The sequence below is a fragment of the Lissotriton vulgaris genome, chromosome 5, assembly GCF_964263255.1.
Source record: "Lissotriton vulgaris chromosome 5, aLisVul1.2, whole genome shotgun sequence".
Lineage (NCBI taxonomy): Eukaryota > Metazoa > Chordata > Amphibia > Caudata > Salamandridae > Lissotriton > Lissotriton vulgaris.
This window is the reverse complement of record NC_141693.1, coordinates 1,176,088,432-1,176,112,298: the sequence shown is the minus strand read 5'-3', so window position 1 is coordinate 1,176,112,298 and position 23,867 is coordinate 1,176,088,432.

The following is a 23,867-nucleotide window of genomic DNA, read 5'->3' as shown; positions in this document are numbered from 1 at the left end:
TGCCCATAAAGTACTGTTGCTATATTCAGTGATGCCTTAGGGAATACCACCTCTATCTGCAATGCTCCCTATTCATTCCCTCTGCTTTGTGTCTTTCCTTCTGCTCTGCTTGTCTCTGTTTTCTCTCACTCCTGCCAAACTTTGAAGCGATCCTTGCATAACAAAATCAGCATGTCCAAAATGTCCTGCACTAAACCCTTCAAAATTGAGTTCTTTGACAAACTTAACTGAGGCCACTTCGTCCTGTCCTTGGCTTCCTCGGTAAAATCACGTGTTCACTGTCGACCTTTCATTATTGTTCTTCTAAAACATTAACATAATAGCCAAATCAGCTTGCTTCCATCCTTGCCAACTTAAGAAACTCGAAAATCTTCTCCTCCCATCCCAGCTAAAAGCTGCTCCACATTCCCTTATTCTCACTCACTTCAAATCAGAACATGCTGTTCTGGCAAGCATTGCAGAATCCTAACTGGCTACCAACAGAGCAGTACTTAGCGTCTACCTTCTGTCTTGCACCTGTAAACTGGACCATATCACACCCATCGTCAAAGAATTCCATTGGCTTTGCAGAGATGTGAAGATAAAGTTCAAAATGTGATACCTCGCCTACAAAGTGGCCCATCTACGTCACCGCACATATCTACATCTCTGGATGTCAAAGAGGTCTCAGTTCCTTTCAATGTACAAAATGTTTGATCGATGGCCTCTGTGTGTTTTAATGGCTGCTCAACAAACTTTTCAAAAGTTTATTTTTTCTGAAACTAATTCTCAAAGCGGTAATTTGTTTCAGAAAAACACGAAAAATTAATGACCCCTATACCCCTGGTGTTTTCTTCGAGGGGTTCTCTGACACCATATCGAAACCAGAAATATCATGCAACAGAAATATTGTATCAAGAGTATCGAGCACAAAAATATCATTTTCCTATACAGGTAAGTACAAAAATATTGATAACAATATATCGTTTTACACTACAATTAAAAAAATATAGACAAAAATGTCATTTCGTAACATATATATAGTTAAAAATAGCAAATCTTAAATATTTTAACATATAACATTAATATAATATAAATTAAATATGTTTAAGTAAGACAAAAAAAACATATATAAATATACTAATTTAAAAAAACACACAGTCTGTGTGCATGTTTATATACACATGTATATATATTTTGTTTGAATTTACTTATATAACACATATATATATATATATATATATATATATATATATATGTATATATATATATATATATATATATATATATATATATATATATATAAAATTGACTTTAAATGTTTTTGTAGATTAATAGTTACATTTTGTTTGTATGTGTTTATATATATATATATATATATATATATATATATATATAAAGAAAGAGAGAATATAAAATTGAATACACCAGCAAATAATACTAATATACATTTAAACAATTTGAACAAAACTATTAAACTGTAGAAATATTAAATAAATCATTACCACTCCAATCCATACAACAGTGGGGTAAACTTTTCTAATCCCACTCCAGTCTTTGGCACAGTAGGAAATGCATTGGACTCTGAAGGGGTAACATTTACTATTCCCACTCCAGGCTGTGCAACAGTAGGGAAAGCGTTGGACATCAGAGGGGTAACATGTACTATTCCTACTCCAGTATATGCAACAGTATGAAAAGCGTTGGTCTCCACAGTGGTACATTTTATAATTCACACTCCAGTTTCTGCAACAGGAGAGAGAGAGTAATTCACCTCAAACAAATAACATATTTTAACAATTCTATAAAATAATAAAAAATATAAAATTCTAAATATAAAAATGATATGTCTAAACCTTAGCAAGAGACCTACTGGGGCTTAATCGACGGACCACTTAAAGTCTGTCCGTCTCTATAGGCAGGCTCACAGGGGGTTTGACGGACAGGGTACTCTGTCAAATTTGTGATGGAGGACCCTGCCCACAAAACTCGAAATCGGGGGCTCAACCTTTGAATATTCTTGGTAAGAATCCCAGTAACAGACTCCGAGTTACAGATCCCTACAACTCTTTCATTATACACCTGACAGATGACTCTATTTAGATGAAGTTCCTTAAAATTATCAACAAGACCTCTTAGATACAATTTTGATTGGAGGGTCATCCTTGGACAGGGAAATAAATCTAGTTGTAGAAATAAAGGGATTGTTCAGAAATTCCTAAATGGCAATTTTCTCTGTTTTAGATTCCTGTGTTCTAGGAAATTGTTTTTTTGGTAACATATAATAAAGGACTTTACGTACCATCCAAGAAGAACACACATAAGTGCTATCAATGTATACCTGATATGGCTTATGTATGTGTTGTATATGGTGACAGACACTACAGTAGTTTGGCTGGTGCGATGTATGCTATTGAGTCACATCGGGTGCTGGCTTTCTCTGATACATCTAGAATCATAGATTTGGTGCATTGCTTACTATATGACACACCCATTTTTCGTTTCATGGCACTAACGATAGAAAATTGGTAAATCAGACTCCTCTGTAGTGGGTACCTTTGATCGTTAACTGGTATTGACTTACGGGTGAAGTAGTATGATGGTTTGAGTATTACTGATAAGATCTTTCAACATGGTGGCCCTTTAGTTAAGTTTCCAGACTAGTGTTCGTGTTGTGAGTGAAGCACCTTGACTTTATCTAAGGGGCAACATCCTCCTGTGCTTAACGTTTGGATGGAAGGAGGGCTGGTAATCTAGTGACCGTGAACAATTTGATTTGTGTTGGAATAACTTTGTAATTAGTGGCAGACCTCCATTGATCCAACACAGTGAAGAGCTGATTGTCTCCTGGGGAGCACTCAATACTGATACAGTGTTATAGTAGATAATAGTAATAAATACTGTCTATTTCAATAATGCACACATGAGGTCATAGCTTGTAAATAAATTATGAATACATTAAATGTGGTCACCATGGACATTTATTGATTCTGTAGATGGAGATCGCTTTCTGCAGATTTTTAGAGGCTCTGGTTGAGGGCATCTTTATCTGGATTACAGACATTGCTTATTTTATGGCTTAAGATGTGGTTTGTCACATGCCCTGTTGAGCAATGTGTTTCACAGGTGTTTTTAGTGCTCAGTATTTTGGCTTTTGCAACATTAATTTCAGAACTTATTATTCTAAAGGGATTCATTTTCCACTTGAAGTTGTTGCAAGGAGTATTCCTATTCAGACGATTTGCATCACAGATGATTTACTTAGGTGCGCCATATGAAGACAACTATATTTTCGTTTTGTGAACTGAGGGTCATACAGTACTAAGGACCTTCCTTACTATCCTAGTGCATAGACAGATAGTATTTGTCCTGATAAGACCTGCAAAATCACTGCGGGTTGAAACATCAACACCACAACCTTGGTTGAATTTGGATTGATTCATAGGAATATCATGGACACTTTTGTTGACTGGATTCTCTGTTTGCTATAATGAAAAATACCAACATTGGACAAAATCAGTGCATTTAGATAACAATGTATATAATATCACACTTTAGAGCACAGCTCTGTCTGTACTAAACTATTCATTGTACAACACTTATTTTCACAAAAATATATATTTATGAGAAGAAAATAGAATGGTTGAATGTATTTATCTGTTTGTTTATGTAATAAATTGAGCTATTAATTAAAAAAAGACTTCTCATTAAACTGGATTTTACATAACTCTTTAAAATAGTTGTTTAATTATTTTCCTAGCTATTTCTATTTTTGAGATACAGTAATAGGATTTTAATTCAAACTCTGATAATCTTAATAGCACAACTAGGTCTGTCACAGTGAAAAATAGCTGTGTTCAGTCCAAGGGTGAGGTTCCACCATGAAGCACATACCGTGGAGGAAGATGGACCACCTCAAATGTTTACGATTTTTTCCCTGCATTTCTATCAGCCATCTAAGGATTCTGCGCTCTGTCTGAACCCAGCAATTAGTTCCAAACAGATTTGGTCGTAGTTTCTTCAGTGTGCAGATCACTGCAAATGCCTCCCTTTCAATTTCACTCCACCTCTGCTCTGTGAGAAGTAGTCACCTACTAATGAAGGCTATAGTTTGGTCTAGGCCCTCTTCATTCAGCTGTGATGGAACAGCCCCAATGCCATGCTCTGAAGCATTTGTCTGCCCATGGAATTATTTGCTGAAGTCAGGTCCCTTGAGACTGGGGCTGAGCACATGGCTTCTGTCAGGGAGTCAAACAACCTTTGACACACCTCCATTAAGATCACCTTCTTTGGCTGCTTCTTGGAAGTCAGCTATGTCAAGGGGCAACAAAGGTGCCATACCCCTTCAAGACCCTCCTGCAGTGCCCAATGAGGCCTAAAAGTGCCCTCAACTGGGTCTGTGTCCTGGAAGGTTGTATGTTTCCTCTGCAAATTGGTGGCCCAAGTACACCACAGACCCTGCCCTATCTGGCGCTTACTGGCCTTGATAGTCAGGACTGCCTGCCTCAGGATCTGAAGCACTTCCCTCAGGTTGCCTAGGTTGCCTTCACAGTTGGATTTCGGGATGGTAATGGTGCCTAGATAAGGGGCACAGAATTCTTCCAAACCAATCAGGACTTGGTTGACCAACCTTTGGATGGTTTTAGGGCATTCGTTAAACCAAAGGGCATGCTCTAGAACTGGAAACTCCCTCCCAGTGTGGAGAATGTGGACCTCTCCTTGGCTTCCTCAGTGAGGGCAATCTACACATACCATAATGCCAAGTAAAAGGTACTGAGTAACCTGTCAATGAGCTCAGGGTATGGGGTGTGCGTCAGCCTTGGTGACTGATTTGAGGACCCTGTAGTCTACACAAGTGGTAGATTTTCCCATTAAACCTCCAGGACTAGCCTCCCTTGATATACATAGAGAGAATAATAATATTTTATTCATTCTTGGTACAATAAAGAAATTACCATTCAATAGCAGCCTAAGGGCCTTATTATGAGTTTTTGTCAGTGCTAGAGTGGGACCACACCGCACTGCCAAACCCATGGTTGAACTGCCCACCAGATTTGGAGTTTTCTCCTGCCTGGTAGGCGGTTGTTTGAAATTCCAACGAAGGTGCCTATGAATTAGGCGCCTCAAGAAGAACGTCAAAATCAGTACTTGCACGGCATGGGCTGCTGCAGTCCATGTCTTGCAGGTACTGGGGAGCATGCTTACAGGGGGGTACAACTAGGGGACCCCTCTTGCATGCCCCCCATGGTGCAGAGGCACAAGGGGACCCTTAAGTCCTCCTTTGTTTTCTCATTGCCCCGCCGAGCATATTGCAGTCTCAAGACTGCTGTGCCACCGACAAGGATCTTTGGTCCCTGGCAGTTGCGGGGTTGCAAGGGCAGCCTGACTGCTCTGGTCATAATGGGGCAGTAGGAAGACCGTCACCACTGCGTCCCTGTGAGTCTGGCAGTCTGTGGACCGCCAGACTCATGATAAGGTCATAAGACAGCTCAGCTAGTTAGAATGTCTGGTATCTGGTACACAGACACTAAGGTCATTAGAAATTAACCAGGGCTGGTGAAAACCCCAGCTCTGGCCTCAGGTTCTCGGCATGCCTCAGTGCCTCCCAAACTGTGATGTGGAAAAGCATCACAGCTAAAGGTAGCCAAAGGTGTTGCAGGCTTCAGCCCTGTATTACCTGTTACTACACATCAGTCAACCAGTCACCCCACCATTTCCCAACTCTTTACAGAATCAGGAAAGGGTGGGGTGAATTAGCAGAGACTAAAACCTCAAATCTGTGAATGAGTAGGTTTGAGGTTTTACTTTTGAGTGTGTGAAGCATAAAGAAGCCACAGGTGTCTAAACAGGACCTACACAAGCAGAAAGGTAAGTAAATAATGCTTTTAAATGCATTGTATGTTTGTGTGAGAGTGTGTGTCCGTGAGTGAGTGTGTGTATATGTGAGCATTTATGTGTGGCTATGCGTATCTAAAAGTGAGTGACAATGAACAGTGAGTACAAGATGGAATGAATGAATGTGGGAGAATAACAATCAGTGTAACCAAAGGTTTCTGTGTGTAAGATTGAGTGATACCAGTCTGAGTGAGTGAGTGTTAGTGAGTTAGAGAAAGAGTGAGGTCGAGTGAGTCAGTGTGAGAGAGAGTGGGGCTAATTGAGACAGGCTGAGTGAGAATGATTGAGTCTGAGTGAGTCACAGTGAGCCTAGGTGAGATTGAGTGAGAACAAGTGTGAATGACTGAGTCTGAGTGAGACATAATTATATTGAGTGATTCAGAAGGAGTATGACTGAGCAAATCAGTGTGTACAAGTGAGACTGAGAGAGAATACGGAGGCTGACTGTGAATAAGTGAGACTGAATCACAGTGAAACTGAGTGAATCGAAAGGAGTGAGACTGAGTGGATTCAGGAAAATAAGTGAGCTATAGGGAGACTCAAGGAAATTGATGTAATACGTTAGACTGAGAAGATTGAGTGAGTCAGAGTGAGAGGGAGTGAAACTGAATGAGACTAAGTGATACTGAGTGAGTCAGAGTGAGACTCAGTAGCTGCCCGTGGGGGGAGTTCCGTGGGGCGGTGAGTAGGGGCGGGGGAGGGGCAGGGTGGGGGGTAATAAACACCGGAATATAGATGAACAGAGGTAAGTAAACATTTAAATGAATAAAACGAATTTCGTTGCGTGTACTACATCGCATTTTGTGATGCAGCGCGCGCAACAAAATTCATTTTATTTATTTAAATGTTTATTTACCTCCGTTCATCCATATTCTGGGGTTTACTACCCCCACCCTGCCACTCCCCACCCCACCTCACCGCCCTACGGAACTCCCTCCACGGACCGCTACTGGTGAGACTATGAGTCAGAATGAGTGACACCGAGTGAGACTAAGTAAGACTGAGTGGGACTGATTCAGAATGAGTGAGTCACTGTGTCACTGTGAAATTGAGTGATTCATGGGGAGACTCAGGAAAACTAGGAGAGAATAAGAAAGACTGAGCAGGAATGAGTGAGTCCGAGTGAGACTGAGTGGGAATGAGTGAGTCAGGGTGAAACTGAGTGAGGCTGAGTGAGGGTGAGAGAGCCACAGTGAGATTGAGTCAACCAGAAGCACTGAGAATGAGTAGGACTAAGTGAGAGTAGTTGAGAATAAGTAATAGTGAGAATAGTGAGACTATATGAGTCTGCAAGACTGAGTCAGTGTAAGTAAAAGTGATTGCATTTGTGATTGAGAATAAGTGACTAAGACCGAGTGAGAATGAATGCGGGATTAAGACTAAGTGCAAGTGAGTGTGAGGGACTACCCCAAACCCTGCAAGTAGGTGAGTCCATCTCTCTCACTGAAATTCAAGCCAAGGATTATGCCCCACCACTTTTAATAATCACCAGCTGTCACAGATCCAGGGTGCTGCCCGGGGGGACTGTGGAGGGCAGTCTTTGATACCAATACCACTGGCTGGACCAGGGGCACCTGGATGGCTCAATTACCCCCAGCTCCAGCATCTTAGGACAACTAATCCTTGATACTGGCTTTCACTTTTGAAGACAGCCTGTAAATGTTGTTTATGACAGGCAAGAAGTCCACTTTGTCAAAAGCATGGGTAAACCATTTGATGAGCCCTGGAGGTAGTGATGATATAGAGGCAACCAGGCCAGGAAACTGGGGACATCCCATCTGCTGACCTTCTGTTAAAGAGGGAGAGAGGCCTTCTGCCCCATTAACCTATCTTGCTCCTTGTACATCTACAATGGGATGATGGATGGGTTCACTTTCCTCCTCCTCTCCACCATATGTCTTCATGAGAACATTGATTTCAGATCTCTCATAGTGTGGCTTCAATCTTTTGAGATACTAGACCCTTATAGGGTTTCTAGATATCTTGAGGTCAAACGAGTAGATAACCTCATTATTTTTCTCCTTGATTTTCATAGCTTCTGGTTCATGGATCCTAGAGGGCTCGAGGCTCCATAGGCACCATGACCCACACTATCTGGCCAGGTTGGTACTCTACCTGAGTAACCTGCTGCTGTTGCTTTTACCATTGTTTGATAGTTTTCTGGCTCGCCTCTAATTTCTCAGTTTCCTCTTTCATGTAGCACCTCACCTTGGCTCTGAGGGTGAACATGTAATCAACAACAGCTAAGGAAGGTTTCTTGGGAGCTTTTTCCCACCCCTTCTTAACAAGACTGACAGTACTCACACCGGGTGCCCAAACAGTAGTGTATGGGGGCTGAATCCTGCTGCCTGTTTGTGAACAACAGGCATGGCATCAAGATGTCCCATTAATATCTTAAGGGATCAGAGCAGCCCATGATCATGCCCTTGAGGGTCTTAGTGAAACTCTCAACAAGCCCATTAGTCTAGGGATGGTATGGCATGGGGAAATTATGAAATCTCCACACTCATCCCACTTGGCCTTCATGTGTGCTGACATGAAGTTGGCGCGCCTATCAGATATTACACCCTTAGGAAACCCAACTCAGGTAAATATCACCACAGGTATAGCAATTGTTCTGGGCCTTGGTATGTCACTGAAGGCCCTTGAGAGTGGGGCACACCCTCTGCTCTTTTTAGAACTCTACCTGTGATGGTCCTGCAGCTTGCAATACATCCAGCTCATGTAGATCTCCCTGGGCAGAAATGTCTTCCCCTGTAAGTTCCGGGTCGTCTCCCTCAGGGTTGAACTTCACCTTGACAGTGGCAACTTTTTCAGGTGGGTTCCCAAAGCCCCTACCCTCTCTCTTTTTTATAATCTACCCAGACCACTGTTTCAGGTTTCCGACTCCTTTTTTATAAAGTACCTGGGCCACTGTTTCAGGTCACTTTTTCAGGTTCGAGGTCCGTTTGACTTCATTGACAGGCTGCCATGGATCGAGTGGTCCTGAGCACCCCCTCAGGCAATCCCACCATCATCTCAAGGTGTAACCTGAGCTCTACCTCCTTTCAGATAGTTTGCTTCAGGTCATTCCCTGGCAGACAGTCAACAGGAAGTGCGTGCTCCTCATTATTGGGATCACGTTTTGTACTCAGTTCCTTCTAGTACGTCCACCCCAGCAGGTTTGACCCTCTCTTTGGTATGTATCCTTTTCCTTGTTCAGATCTCGTCCTCATACCAGTGTATTAATGACAAGAGTCACAAACTAGTAAAATGAGATCCTATTTACATGAAGCTTCACCACTCCTCCAAGGCTAGTTTAGTTTTTCCTCTCCGTCATAACACTCTCAATGCACCACCTTCCCAGCAGAAGACAGCTATATTGGGAGCTCGACACTATGCTTTAAAGGATCTCTCTGCTTTCAATGGAGCTGCTGCGGCAGCAGTTCTATGGAAGGTAGAACAGCTTTGCTGAGCAGCCACCATGTTTGATGCACCAATTTGGCAACATTTTATTTTAATAAACTCTTAAAATGGGTGTTTAGTCTTCAAAACTAAAAACATCAATCACCCTGTTGTGCATTGAGTTGTGTTGCGTCAAAGAAAGGGACTAGAGGAGTATTTCCCACAAGGGGGAGTGGGGAGGTCCAAAATAAAGGAAGCCTCAGTAGGTACAATACAAAAAAGGGTTTTATGCTGTCCCTATCGTAAACGATGCTAGTTGGAGACACAAAGTGGCTGGATCTCACTGTACCTTAGAAAGGGCATAAGTGGGGATCCATATGTTGGATCATAATGCCTTCACACACCCTTTCAGGTGTCATGCTTCATCATCTGGGCTGCTCCTCGTTGGGGCGCCGGTGCAATCCCCAACGGGCTACCTAAAAAGGAGCTCTTTGTCGCTAATGGTGTATTAACCCTGCGATTCGTCCCGGAGCCGGTGGACGAGGGTAGATCAGAGGACGCCTTCACAACACAGCAATTCTTGTGTACACAGGAGCAGAGCCTTGTGTTTGGCTCCACCGGGCACTGTTGAAGCCTGGGGACCACAAATAGTGGGTAGATCCAGGCAGGTTAAAAGAAGAATTGGGGTAAAAGTATAACCCTGATGTGCAAAGCTTTGTTTGCGTTTTTTTTCCTATTAATTGTAGATAGCTTATTTTTTACAAAGGTCCTGAAGAATGGCAGGGTTAATACACCATTAGCGAGAAAGTTGTTGACCCACACACTTAAACAAGGACACGAATACGCATGAAAACTTCTCAGGCAAGTGCCTTGTACACTGGTTTTAATTAGGACAGGAGATCCCCAGAATACATTTTTTGTCCTTCTAGGCACTCCCAGTCCTATTTTACTCCACTTAACTGCATCAACACAACAACGGCACCATACCCGCACTTCACCATACAGCAGTTGGATAGAAGATCTCCGACAAAGAAACCCTTTTTAGGGAGCCCGTTGGGGATTGCACCGCCGCCCCAATGAGAAGCAGCCCAGATGATAAGCATGACACCTGAAAGGGTGTGTGAGGGCATTATGATCCAACATATTGATCCCCACTTATGCCCTTTCTAGGGCCAGTGAGATCCAGCCACTTTGTGTCTCCAACTAGCATTGTTTACGATAGGAACAGCATAAAACCCTTTTTTGCATTGAGTTGTGTTCCCATTTGAGGGCCATTCAGTACTTTACCTGCCCAGAACAGATACACCTCACTTGGCAGTTCCTTAGTCAGGGAAATCATGTGATGGTTGCCCGGCTCTAACTGTGACAGAACAAAAATCACAATAACCACACAACCCTCTGACAGACAGGCCATCAGGGCAGCGGTTTCTGATAGCAGCCAGAAGGCTCCCATGACGGAAACCCAGAGCTTCCCCTGACTCCACATAGAATGGGGGAACCACAGGTTTATTAGCATGGGAGCACCACCAATTTACCACAGTCATCCCACTCTGCCAAAATCTGAACTATCCCCTTAGCGTGCAGTAGGCAAACCATGCAAAAGGTAATGACGCCCTGGATTCAACAACAAGCCGGAGACCTATTCATTCAGGCAGGTTTTCCTCATGGGATGGGTATTATGGATCATTTCTGCTTTAATCAGGTTGCTCTGATCATAAAGTGTGCCTCACTTGTCAAGGCCCTTTCTCTTTGCCATTTCCAGATTTAGGAAATTGATTGTAACAAATTGCTTCAAATGCCCTGGATTGCGGGCCAGTGAGTATTCTAATCAAGTGGAAATGTTGAACTTGATGAATGTTAATAATCCATTATGAGTCCATTCTGATCTGAAGGGATTTGTTTATCTAAATGATTGTTTTTCTTCAAGGATGTTTAAGACAGGATGTAAGGTATGATATTCAAAGATAGATGAAACTGTTGTGTAGCTCCTATAAACCTATATAGGATCTGCACGTTTAGACAACAAACACAGTAGGATTGGTGTTAGACTAATTCTAGACACCCCTACTGGGTATGTTAGCCTGTATACCAGCTAGCTCACAGTGCCACTAGAAACCTCTCTTACCAAGGAGAGAATAGTTCTCGGCAACTATCGAACATGACAACCCTGATCCCTCAGATCGTGGAAACAGTACAATACTTTATGCTCAGTCACTAGTGCTCACTTCGTCTCAGAGAGATACACGGAATGAACTATGGGGACATTTTTTCAATAAGCATTTATTGAACCAGTGCCATCCTAGTGTAAAATAGGTGTGCTGAAACAACTATTAGACAGAAACAGATATAAATGATTATAATCACTAACAGAGTAAAAGGATGGTAGATTTCTACCATCATGCTAAAACAATGAATACAGGCAAGTAAATAAATAAATGACAGTAAAATGTCTACTCCTACGATGTGACCATAACTAGATGCACCTAAGTATACCTAGCATGTATGTGGTGTAAAGCCAAGAATTCCTCTAGGATAAAGTCAACCCCATTACTTGAAGTGAGAGACTGTGGCACCCTGTCTTGGTCTCGAGATGGACACCCCGCAAGGGATGCCAGACCACTGCGAACTGGAGTGTCTGCGTGCAGGAACCTCAGCATCTCGCGTCAGTGTGTCGGCATGGAAGCCCTTTTCTCCTCTGACTACCTCAGCAAGATATGGTGTATATATACCCAAAGTTATAACCCCTGGAGATATACCTTGCTGTGTCATGTCGGACTAGGATGATAGAAGGAATGATCCTTATACATAGTTATTATGCAGGAGAAGGTAGGCTTGCTTTCCTGCTGTGATTTCAAGAATCCTCATGCATGATGAAGGAAGCTTAAGCTTTTCGGAGAAAACCCCATGTCATTTCCGCAACTAGGTAAAAAAAGGTCAGTACTACGAACTGTTATGTAGTGTAATATCAGGCGAATGTAGGGGAAAAGTGCATTCACTACCTGAGTCGATATTGGGATACCTATGTGGAACATAACAATACATTACTGAATGCCTGACTACTTTGAAGATAATATTTCCTACAAATGGCCGTGCAACTATCAAAACGGAAAAATGACAACATGCTGAAAGTACCTCTCATACTGGTCCTTCATCAATTCATTTTTGAGGCAGTATCTTCTCAGCACTCATTGTAATGTATTGAGCCAAGCGATTATCTATATGACACAAAGCTCTGGGGAATCGCTACTGATGCTAGCTTGTCGTAGGCACAGGAAGCTTAAAGCATACTCCGTGGAACACATTGATGCGCTGCTACAACCCCAATTAATCCGGTGTTCTTCATCTACTACCTCAGATATTCATATATTCAACATTATGCTCAACAATAAATTCAGTCAAGATAAGGATGATTCTGCTGTCTTGTATTTACACATCAAGACTTTGCTCATTGCTGTCCACTGTTCCCGAAACATCCTAATGGAATTGAGCTGAAATGGCCGATGAATAGAACTATGGTCTATTTTGACTAATAATAGAGCTGTGGCAAAGGAGACGTTTTGGATAATGCTTTTTATTATTAACCTTTATTAAGATCTTTCTATGAAAATTTAGTTGGGGTATACCACTTCTGAACACTACTCTAGAAAAGGGAACTCTGAAGGATATGTCTGGGAAGTTGTTTCTGTAACTCGGTTTCTTAATCCAGATTATATTTTATTTTATTTACTTTTGCCCTATTACAATGATCTTGTTTCTTTAACAGAGCAGCATAATACCCATACCAATAGGGCCGCAGTATAGCTCTGTCAGCCTGTGCACATTTCGTCAGTCCATTGTGAAGGTGCAAGATATAGCCTGCCACGTTTGGCTAAAACATCAAGTACCATATCAAAAATAATGCGATGCGCCTGTCCTGTTTTTCTTTGCTCGCCCTAAGTTGGCAGGGTATGCTCAGACGTGAGTCCCTTGCTCACTTTGCCACTGGATTCAAGCAAGCCGGGATGAAGACGGCTGGAATGCCAGAAACCGGTCCTGGGAAGCTTGTTTCCGGTCCAGGGAAGACATGGCTTGGCAGTTCGGGCTGGACTGTTCCCATGAGGCACAGGGTCAGACTGATTTGCATATGGCCATGTCTGAACTGGGGTGACAGAGTGGGCTAAAGAACGGTGATGGATTAAACCCAGATCAGTTCACTGGGGGTGAGTGTTTGTATTGTCAACGCTCCGTCCATCATTTCCTTTGGTTTTTCATAAAATAAATCGCAACACGCTTGGAAAAATAGTGAGCAACACAGCAAATAATTAACAGACAATTGCCATTTCAACTGACCAGAACTCTCATCTGAAATGACCAGTAGGGCTACAGAATGCTAATGTTCACGCAAAATGTAACTGTTTACATGCATTTTTCTCTCCATGCAAATCTATGGCTGCAAACAGGTATCAGAAACTTGTCACTTTAATTGAAACTTATTGAATGAGCAGGTGGCAAGATAGTCTCACAGAGAAAATGTGAGACGTCCTTGGAGCAAAGATAAAATGCACGAATACATTGCTGACTTTTTTTAAAATTGCGCTTCATGTTACCATATTGAAAGAGAAACTACGCCTTACTGTGAGATGCAGGAAAGACGCACATTTACGACCTCTAATAAAATGGTTTCTACCCCTGCTAGAGTCGTGACGCTTGAACAATGAAACAAGAGAACGAGTCATATTTGATTATGAAACACATAAGTGCAATTTGTGATACACAGTGGAGAGATAATGACATTAAAACAATAGAAATGCAAGATGATGTTTTCACACATGTAACTGATGCTTTATTTTTGTTGCAAATCATGAGGTTTCATTGGGATTATTGTGTTTGCATCAAAGGGATTATTGTGTTTGTGTCAATGAGAAAAACAACCACATCTTCAATTTATTAGGATGCTTATGTTTTGTGAATTTTTGATTAAATGCATTTGTTCTGCAACAGGAACATGATATTTTGCTTTCTTTGGTGTGTCTGACAAAGGAACTTGTTATTGGAATACATGGAGTCTTTTTAAATACTTCCCACACTTCTATTCTGAGCCTAATTCATACATCAGTGTGGGTTTCCCAAGTGTCTAAGGAAAGGTGCCTTACGACTGGTTGATGCAGTGGAGCATGCCTTGATGGCGGTAATTGTACCCAGATGAGCTCAGAGCAGTAATCGAGAGCAGATGCTTTCCTGTCGTGAAGAGCAGGTTCATTGTTTTTACCTATAACGCAGTACAATGCCATTAAGTATTACAGTTGTTGTTTATTATTATTACAGCATGTTTATTGGATTTATGAAACAGCCATAATAAAAATAATTATGCATATCATGCATATTAATTCCGGCATTTAGCTTACTTATTCATGTGTTCCTTTATCAAATATGACAGTTGCAATCAAATTCGTGACTAGTATCATTAAAACATGTTACATGCATTAATACTTTAAGACTATCAATTTCACCTACTTCATCAGGGTTTGTTAACCTAGCACACCTGTGAACAGCCATTCTGCATCCATCTTTGCACTGGCCATCCAAACATAAATGTGTGATAGTTTCTCACCCTTCATAACATATTCAATGTTCCTATTGTTTTGCGGTATAGTGTTCCAAATATTAAATGCTTCAGTTGAAGTTCTGCAGGAATTCTTTCTCGTTCCTGCAGTTTCTCATTCAACCCAGGATAATTTCTAGAGCACTTGGAGGTGCTACCGGTTGACTCTGAGGTTTTCGTTTGACTAAATCCCAAGCTAATTAAGGAATGTGTAGTAAAGAGTCACCACTCCAAGTAGGTTCTAAGTATATTTTTTATTGGTTATAAGTAAACAGGTGCTTCCAGCTTGACGGTTAATCTTTCACCTAGAACGTTCTAACTCACACTCTAAGGAGCAGTGCGGACCATACCAAGGGGAGGGGAGGGAGAGGGGTGGATGCGGGAGGGTCCAGCTGGTGAAGTTACAACACACCTTCCCCCCTAAGGAGAACAAAGGGAATGAGATCCCAGGGCCCCGGGCTGGGGGGAAGAAAGATAGAGAGATCGGAGGAAAAGACCAAAAGGAAAGACAAGAAGAGAAAAGAAAAGAGAACAAGGGGGAGGGAAGGACTAGGCCAGAGACCAGAGCAGGAAGGACTGAAAGGTGAAAGAGGGAGTCTGGGTAAGGCGACCCCCTTAAACTTGCAAATGAAGAACAACTTTGACGCTGAGACCTGAACCCCAAAACAGGAGACAGGTGACTCCTTACCCATTTCCCTGAAAGAAAGGGAAAAGATCCAACTAGGCGCCTGTCTAGTAAGATAGGTGATACTTGCACTTCAAAAGTTAGTTATTTTAGTGACTCAGTTGTCCCGGGAAAAGGTAACAACCTCCCAATTCTCTTCTGCATTTGGCTAACTCCGTCATCATGGTGATGACCACCACCGCTTCCGGCGGCGGAGTTGCTGAGAGATAGGGTTGATGGTCCCGCGTGGTCCCTAGCCACGCTTTATCCCTTCCACGGAATGGGTGACTGTTCTGTACACTAAGATGCTTTTGAACGAACTGAGAGGAACAAACTTTGCCCTCCCTTCTGTTCCCTTTGGCTTCTTTCACATCCATGTTTGGTTTAAGTTGAGGGTTAGGAAGGGAACTGATGCCTAATGGTACTCTGTATTCAAGTCCTCAGGAACCGCTCGGCCGAAAGGTACTCTGCTGACATGCTCAAATCCTCAGTTCCATGTACCTCCTCACCCTGCTGGCAAGCATCGATCCCTTTGAATCATTTATTCATTTATATATTTATTATTATTTTTTTTCCTCGGAAGTTTCCTGGACCATATTTCACTGCTTCTGACCCAGCCCCTGTGACCGGTTTCCTTCTCATTGGTCTCCTTGGCGTTATGTCCCACATAATTTCTCTTGTGGCACGCCGTGCCTGTGCTTCCCGTACTTCCACCTGTACAAGCCTCTCCGGGGACTAGACTTCCCTCCAACTTCGCCCCCAGGATCAACCTTGTGAATCTGGCCCTGGCCCTTGTGAACCCTAACACAACTTCTTCCCAGCCTTCTGGGATCCACCAGCCTCTTCCAACCGGACTTTTAGGGTACTGGCTTGGTACGTTTTTGAGTGAATTCTCACACCCTCCTTGACGATTTCCTCTTCCCAGGTTCGTGTGAAGGTCAGATCTCTTATACAGTCTGAGTTTGTATTCAACCCTAGCAGCAAAGCTCCATGCTTTCTTAAGTCTGAGGCAGATTGGTTTGGAAAGTTCGTCCTCTACTCTCGTGGAATGTGTTACCCCGTACGTTACCTCCTTAACCACCTCTTTTACTTCCAGAATATCATGTTCCCTGATCATTCTCACCAAGTTTTTCCTCATCTTGTTTCCAACATCTTTTTCCTCAGACAAATTCTGCTTTATTTTGCGCTTGACCATAGCTGTTTCTGTTTTCTTTTTGTTCCTCCAGACTTTTCTTCTTCTTACTTCAATGTCTAAGGATGGATACGTGTTTACCTTCAAATTCTCCAACCTGGTAAATGGGTTACTGTTACTTTTTTTTTTTACTTTTTTTTTTAAAAGTTTTGTAGAGCGCGTAGTCACCCAGTGGGTATCCCAGCGCTGAAACCATTTTACTCACGAGGGGGTGTAGTCCGGAAAAGTGACAGTTTTTAGGGGAAGAGAAGAGTTTTGAGGGCTTTTCTGAACCGGAGGAGGTTAGGTTCTGTTCTGAGACTCAGGGGGAGTGCATTCCACTTGTTTCCAGTGTTTACCGAGAAGCGGCGGCCACCTATGCGGGCCTTTTTCACTTTAGGGATCGTAATAAGGTTTCCGTGCTCCGAGCGAAGCGCTCTAGTGGGTCTATAGGGGGTAATCCAGTTGTTTAGTATAGGAGGGCCGGTGTTATGAAGAGTCTTGTGGGCAAGGCAGAGGGCCTTAAAAATGACCCTTTCCCTAATCGGGAGCCAGTGCAGCTTCCTGAGAGCGGGCTTGGCAGATGATCTGGCCGGGGTATTTGTAAGGAGTCGGGCGGCGGCATTTTGAGCCTTCTGCAGAGTTTGAAGAGTGGATTCTGGGGCACCCAGGTAGATGGCATTGCTGTAGTCCAGCCTAGATAGAATTAAGCCCTGGATCAGCATGAGACGCGACTGAAATGGTAGAAGTGGAATAACCTTCCTGCAAGATTTAAGTAAACCATAGCAGGTGCCGGCCGTCTTTCTAGCCTGGGTCCTGAAGGTAAGGTCGGTCTCCAGCCACACTCCGAGACTTTTGACCTCCTTCTTGGGAGTGGGGGGTTCGCCCATGCAGGTGGGCCAGATGTTAGAGGGGAGGCTCGTGGTTTTTTGTCCAAGGAGCAGGATCTCTGTTTTGGAGCCATTTAGCTTCAAAGCAGAGTCACTCATCCACTGATATACGTTGGTAAGGCAGTCGTGGAGATTGGAGGGCTCAAGCTTGGGGTGGGAGAGTGTCACCACCAGTTGTGTATCATCAGCGTAGCTGACGATAGTGACTCCAAAAGGTGAAACGAGTTCCTCCAGTGGGGCCATATAAACGTTAAACAACGTAGGGCTCAGGGAGGAGCCCTGAGGCACACCGCACTGGAGGGGGATGGAGGGGGAGCGGCTTTCGCCTTCCCATACTTGGTAGGAGCGTCGGGAGAGAAAGGATGCAAGCCACTTCAGAGCTCTGCCTTTAACCCCAACGGACCCGAGACGGTGGATTAGGACCTGGTGACTGACCGTGTCAAAGGCCGCACTAAGGTCTAGGAGGACCACTGCCACTGATCCTCCTGTATCGATGATTTCCCTGGTTCTTTCTACTGCCACGAGGAGGGCAGTATCCGTGCCCTGACCTGGTCTAAAGCCTGTCTGTGAGTCGTTGAGAAGATGGTTTGACTCGAGGTAGTGTGACAGCTTTTTGTTTACCAGTTTTTCGGCAACTTTACCTATCCAAGGTAGAAGTGAGATAGGTCTATAGTTGGAGAGGTCTGAGGGGTCAAGCGACGGTTTTTTAAGCAGCGCTTTGACGACAGCTTCCTTCCAGTTAGATGGAACCTCTCCCTGTTCCAGTGAGATATTGATCAGGGCTGTCAGTTGGGGCACTATAGTCTGCGGGATGTTTTTAGCGAAACTTATGGGAACTGGGTCGCTAGGGGCTCCGCTCTTGGTTGAGGAAAGTATGACTCTTACTTCTTCTTCTGAGACTGGGCCAAGTGACTCCAGGGAGGGTTTGTCGGCGGGGGGTATCTGCTCCTTGGCTCTCACCAGGGAGTCGGAGTTAGGAGGTGGGAGGGAGATGAGAATTTTTTTAATTTTGTCGTCAAAGAAGGTGGCCAGCTTGACGCATTTTTCCTCGGCTTCTTTGGGGTCCATAGGTTTCTGTGGGGGTTCCGGGACGTGGAGGAGTTCTTTGAGAATGGAGAAGGTCTCCTTGGATGAGCAGGCGGAGATTTTTATCTTTTCCTCATAATAAGTCCTTTTAGCGTCGTATAAGGCTAGTTTGTAAGCTTTCATGGAGAGGTGATAGGTGCTTTTCTCTTCTGTTGACTTGTTTTTTCTCCACGAACGTTCCGTCTTTTTACATTGTTTTTTAAGGGCTGTGAGGGCGGGTGTGTACCAAGGGGAGGGGCCGATTCTTTTCACGTGTTTTAGCGTGCTGGTCAGTGGAATGGAGCTATCTAGGGGTCGGACTAGCCACTTCATGAATTCTCTGTCTGCGCTGTTTAGGTCCGTGGGCAAGGGGGCGATGGTATCGCGTAGTTTGGCCTCCCATTCCTCTGGTACTAACTTGTGCCATCGTCTGGCTTGTACCCTTGTTTTTTGTTTGGGCGCTGGTGTCGTGTCGAGTGACCAGTGCATAAGAATCAACATATGGTCTGTCCAAGGCAGGGGGGTGGGATCCTGGGCATGCAGGTTCCCAATGTTGGAGAAGATAGGGTCTAGGAGTTGACCTTTCTCATGGGTTGCTTTGGGGTTTTGCAGATGTAGGTCAGCTGTAGTAAGATCCGCGAGCAAGTTTGCTGCGGTATTGTCCGTAGGATCCAGAAAGTGCATATTAAATTCCCCTAAAAGGAGAACGTTAGAGACCGAGATAGTCTTAAGTAAGATGTGGTCCATCAGTGTACTGGTGAATTCGCCTAGAGGGCCTGGAGGGGGATACACAAGCAGTCCCGAAAGGGAAGTGGATGGCGTGATCTGGATTGAAAAGTGGCAGTTCTCACAGTCTTTAGCAGTTCCGGTCTCGATTCTACATTTGAGGTGATCTTTGTAGATTATAGCTAGGCCCCCTCCTCTACCGATTGGCCTATTTAGGCAGCATATTTGGTAACCGGGGGGGGTAGCATTGGCAACATCGAAGTCGCTGTGCGGGGTCAGCCAAGTTTCCGTCAGAAACAAAAGATCTAGCAGCGAATCTTGGACGAGGATGTTGATTTCGTGGGCATGCTTTACTAAGGATCTGCAATTCAGAAGGCCAAGCCGTAGTCCTAGGTGGCGTTCCGATTCCTCGGGTTTATTGCAGAGGCTACATCCTGCATAGGGGGTGTCCTCCTTGTAGATGTATTTGCACTGGGGGTGTTTTCCCGGGTTCCAGGCAAGCAGTGAGTCTCTGGAGTATGAGATGCGCTTTTGCAGATCGGGCATAGTGGCTGGGCCTGAGGCCGTCTGGGCCCGGACGGGCCCAGACGGGCTTGCCTTCGGCGCGCTGACGGCGCGCCCGCTGCGCCCGCTGCGCCCGTCCGCTGCGCGTCCGGTGGTTGCACATCTTTTAAGGGGGAGGAAAGGGGCGGGTGGGCGTGGCCTAGGGTAGGCGTGGCCTCAGGTCCTCGCCGTCAATGGCGGCAGGCAAGTGATTCTGCCAATTGTTTGTTGCAGCGAGATGCGCTGTTTTAGGTGTTTCTGTCGCCCGTTTCTGGAGAAGCCAGGCAGGTGAGTGGGGGTTTAAAATCAGTTATTTCGGCGAAAAGGTGACACAGAGAATACAATTTTTTAAAAAGGTGGACTCCCGGCTTCCGCCTCAGGAGTAATCAAGTTCTGTTTCCGTGGCGCTGCGAGCAGCGTTTTATACTGGGTTGGGCGGTGGGCGTGGCCTAGGGTAGGCGTGGCCTCGGGTCCTCGCCGTCAATGGCGGCAGGCAAGTGATTCTGCCAATTGTTTGTTGCAGCGAGATGCGCTGTTTTAGGTGTTTCTGTCGCCCGTTTCTGGAGAAGCCAGGCAGGTGAGTGGGGGTTTAAAATCAGTTATTTCGGCGAAAAGGTGACACAGAGAATACAATTTTTTAAAAAGGTGGACTCCCGGCTTCCGCCTCAGGAGTAATCAAGTTCTGTTTCCGTGGCGCTGCGAGCAGCGTTTTATACTGGGTTGGGCGGTGGGCGTGGCCTAGGGTAGGCGTGGCCTCGGGTCCTCGCCGTCAATGGCGGCAGGCAAGTGATTCTGCCAATTGTTTGTTGCAGCGAGATGCGCTGTTTTAGGTGTTTCTGTCGCCCGTTTCTGGAGAAGCCAGGCAGGTGAGTGGGGGTTTAAAATCAGTTATTTCGGCGAAAAGGTGACACAGAGAATACAATTTTTTAAAAAGGTGGACTCCCGGCTTCCGCCTCAGGAGTAATCAAGTTCTGTTTCCGTGGCGCTGCGAGCAGCGTTTTCTACTGGGTTGGGTGGTGGGCGTGGCCTAGGGTAGGCGTGGCCTCGGGTCCTCGCCGTCAATGGCGGCAGGCAAGTGATTCTGCCAATCGTTTGTTGCAGCGAGATGCGCTGTTTTAGGTGTTTCTGTCGCCCGTTTCTGGAGAAGCCAGGCAGGTGAGTGGGGGTTTAAAATCAGTTATTTCGGCGAAAAGGTGACACAGAGAATACAATTTTTTAAAAAGGTGGACTCCCGGCTTCCGCCTCAGGAGTAATCAAGTTCTGTTTCCGTGGCGCTGCGAGCAGCGTTTTATACTGGGTTGGGCGGTGGGCGTGGCCTAGGGTAGGCGTGGCCTCGGGTCCTCGCCGTCAATGGCGGCAGGCAAGTGATTCTGCCAATTGTTTGTTGCAGCGAGATGCGCTGTTTTAGGTGTTTCTGTCGCCCGTTTCTGGAGAAGCCAGGCAGGTGAGTGGGGGTTTAAAATCAGTTATTTCGGCGAAAAGGTGACACAGAGAATACAATTTTTTAAAAAGGTGGACTCCCGGCTTCCGCCTCAGGAGTAATCAAGTTCTGTTTCCGTGGCGCTGCGAGCAGCGTTTTCTACTGGGTTGGGCGGTGGGCGTGGCCTAGGGTAGGCGTGGCCTCGGGTCCTCGCCGTCAATGGCGGCAGGCAAGTGATTCTGCCAATTGTTTGTTGCAGCGAGATGCGCTGTTTTAGGTGTTTCTGTCGCCCGTTTCTGGAGAAGCCAGGCAGGTGAGTGGGGGTTTAAAATCAGTTATTTCGGCGAAAAGGTGACACAGAGAATACAATTTTTTAAAAAGGTGGACTCCCGGCTTCCGCCTCAGGAGTAATCAAGTTCTGTTTCCGTGGCGCTGCGAGCAGCGTTTTATACTGGGTTGGGCGGTGGGCGTGGCCTAGGGTAGGCGTGGCCTCGGGTCCTCGCCGTCAATGGCGGCAGGCAAGTGATTCTGCCAATTGTTTGTTGCAGCGAGATGCGCTGTTTTAGGTGTTTCTGTCGCCCGTTTCTGGAGAAGCCAGGCAGGTGAGTGGGGGTTTAAAATCAGTTATTTCGGCGAAAAGGTGACACAGAGAATACAATTTTTTAAAAAGGTGGACTCCCGGCTTCCGCCTCAGGAGTAATCAAGTTCTGTTTCCGTGGCGCTGCGAGCAGCGTTTTATACTGGGTTGGGCGGTGGGCGTGGCCTAGGGTAGGCGTGGCCTCGGGTCCTCGCCGTCAATGGCGGCAGGCAAGTGATTCTGCCAATTGTTTGTTGCAGCGAGATGCGCTGTTTTAGGTGTTTCTGTCGCCCGTTTCTGGAGAAGCCAGGCAGGTGAGTGGGGGTTTAAAATCAGTTATTTCGGCGAAAAGGTGACACAGAGAATACAATTTTTTAAAAAGGTGGACTCCCGGCTTCCGCCTCAGGAGTAATCAAGTTCTGTTTCCGTGGCGCTGCGAGCAGCGTTTTATACTGGGTTGGGCGGTGGGCGTGGCCTAGGGTAGGCGTGGCCTCGGGTCCTCGCCGTCAATGGCGGCAGGCAAGTGATTCTGCCAATTGTTTGTTGCAGCGAGATGCGCTGTTTTAGGTGTTTCTGTCGCCCGTTTCTGGAGAAGCCAGGCAGGTGAGTGGGGGTTTAAAATCAGTTATTTCGGCGAAAAGGTGACACAGAGAATACAATTTTTTAAAAAGGTGGACTCCCGGCTTCCGCCTCAGGAGTAATCAAGTTCTGTTTCCGTGGCGCTGCGAGCAGCGTTTTATACTGGGTTGGGCGGTGGGCGTGGCCTAGGGTAGGCGTGGCCTCGGGTCCTCGCCGTCAATGGCGGCAGGCAAGTGATTCTGCCAATTGTTTGTTGCAGCGAGATGCGCTGTTTTAGGTGTTTCTGTCGCCCGTTTCTGGAGAAGCCAGGCAGGTGAGTGGGGGTTTAAAATCAGTTATTTCGGCGAAAAGGTGACACAGAGAATACAATTTTTTTAAAAGGTGGACTCCCGGCTTCCGCCTCAGGAGTAATCAAGTTCTGTTTCCGTGGCGCTGCGAGCAGCGTTTTATACTGGGTTGGGCGGTGGGCGTGGCCTAGGGTAGGCGTGGCCTCGGGTCCTCGCCGTCAATGGCGGCAGGCAAGTGATTCTGCCAATTGTTTGTTGCAGCGAGATGCGCTGTTTTAGGTGTTTCTGTCGCCCGTTTCTGGAGAAGCCAGGCAGGTGAGTGGGGGTTTAAAATCAGTTATTTCGGCGAAAAGGTGACACAGAGAATACAATTTTTTAAAAAGGTGGACTCCCGGCTTCCGCCTCAGGAGTAATCAAGTTCTGTTTCCGTGGCTCTGCGAGCAGCGTTTTATACTGGGTTGGGCGGTGGGCGTGGCCTAGGGTAGGCGTGGCCTCGGGTCCTCGCCGTCAATGGCGGCAGGCAAGTGATTCTGCCAATTGTTTGTTGCAGCGAGATGCGCTGTTTTAGGTGTTTCTGTCGCCCGTTTCTGGAGAAGCCAGGCAGGTGAGTGGGGGTTTAAAATCAGTTATTTCGGCGAAAAGGTGACACAGAGAATACAATTTTTTAAAAAGGTGGACTCCCGGCTTCCGCCTCAGGAGTAATCAAGTTCTGTTTCCGTGGCGCTGCGAGCAGCGTTTTATACTGGGTTGGGCGGTGGGCGTGGCCTAGGGTAGGCGTGGCCTCGGGTCCTCGCCGTCAATGGCGGCAGGCAAGTGATTCTGCCAATTGTTTGTTGCAGCGAGATGCGCTGTTTTAGGTGTTTCTGTCGCCCGTTTCTGGAGAAGCCAGGCAGGTGAGTGGGGGTTTAAAATCAGTTATTTCGGCGAAAAGGTGACACAGAGAATACCATTTTTTAAAAAGGTGGACTCCCGGCTTCCGCCTCAGGAGTAATCAAGTTCTGTTTCCGTGGCGCTGCGAGCAGCGTTTTATACTGGGTTGGGCGGTGGGCGTGGCCTAGGGTAGGCGTGGCCTCGGGTCCTCTCCGTCAATGGCGGCAGGCAAGTGA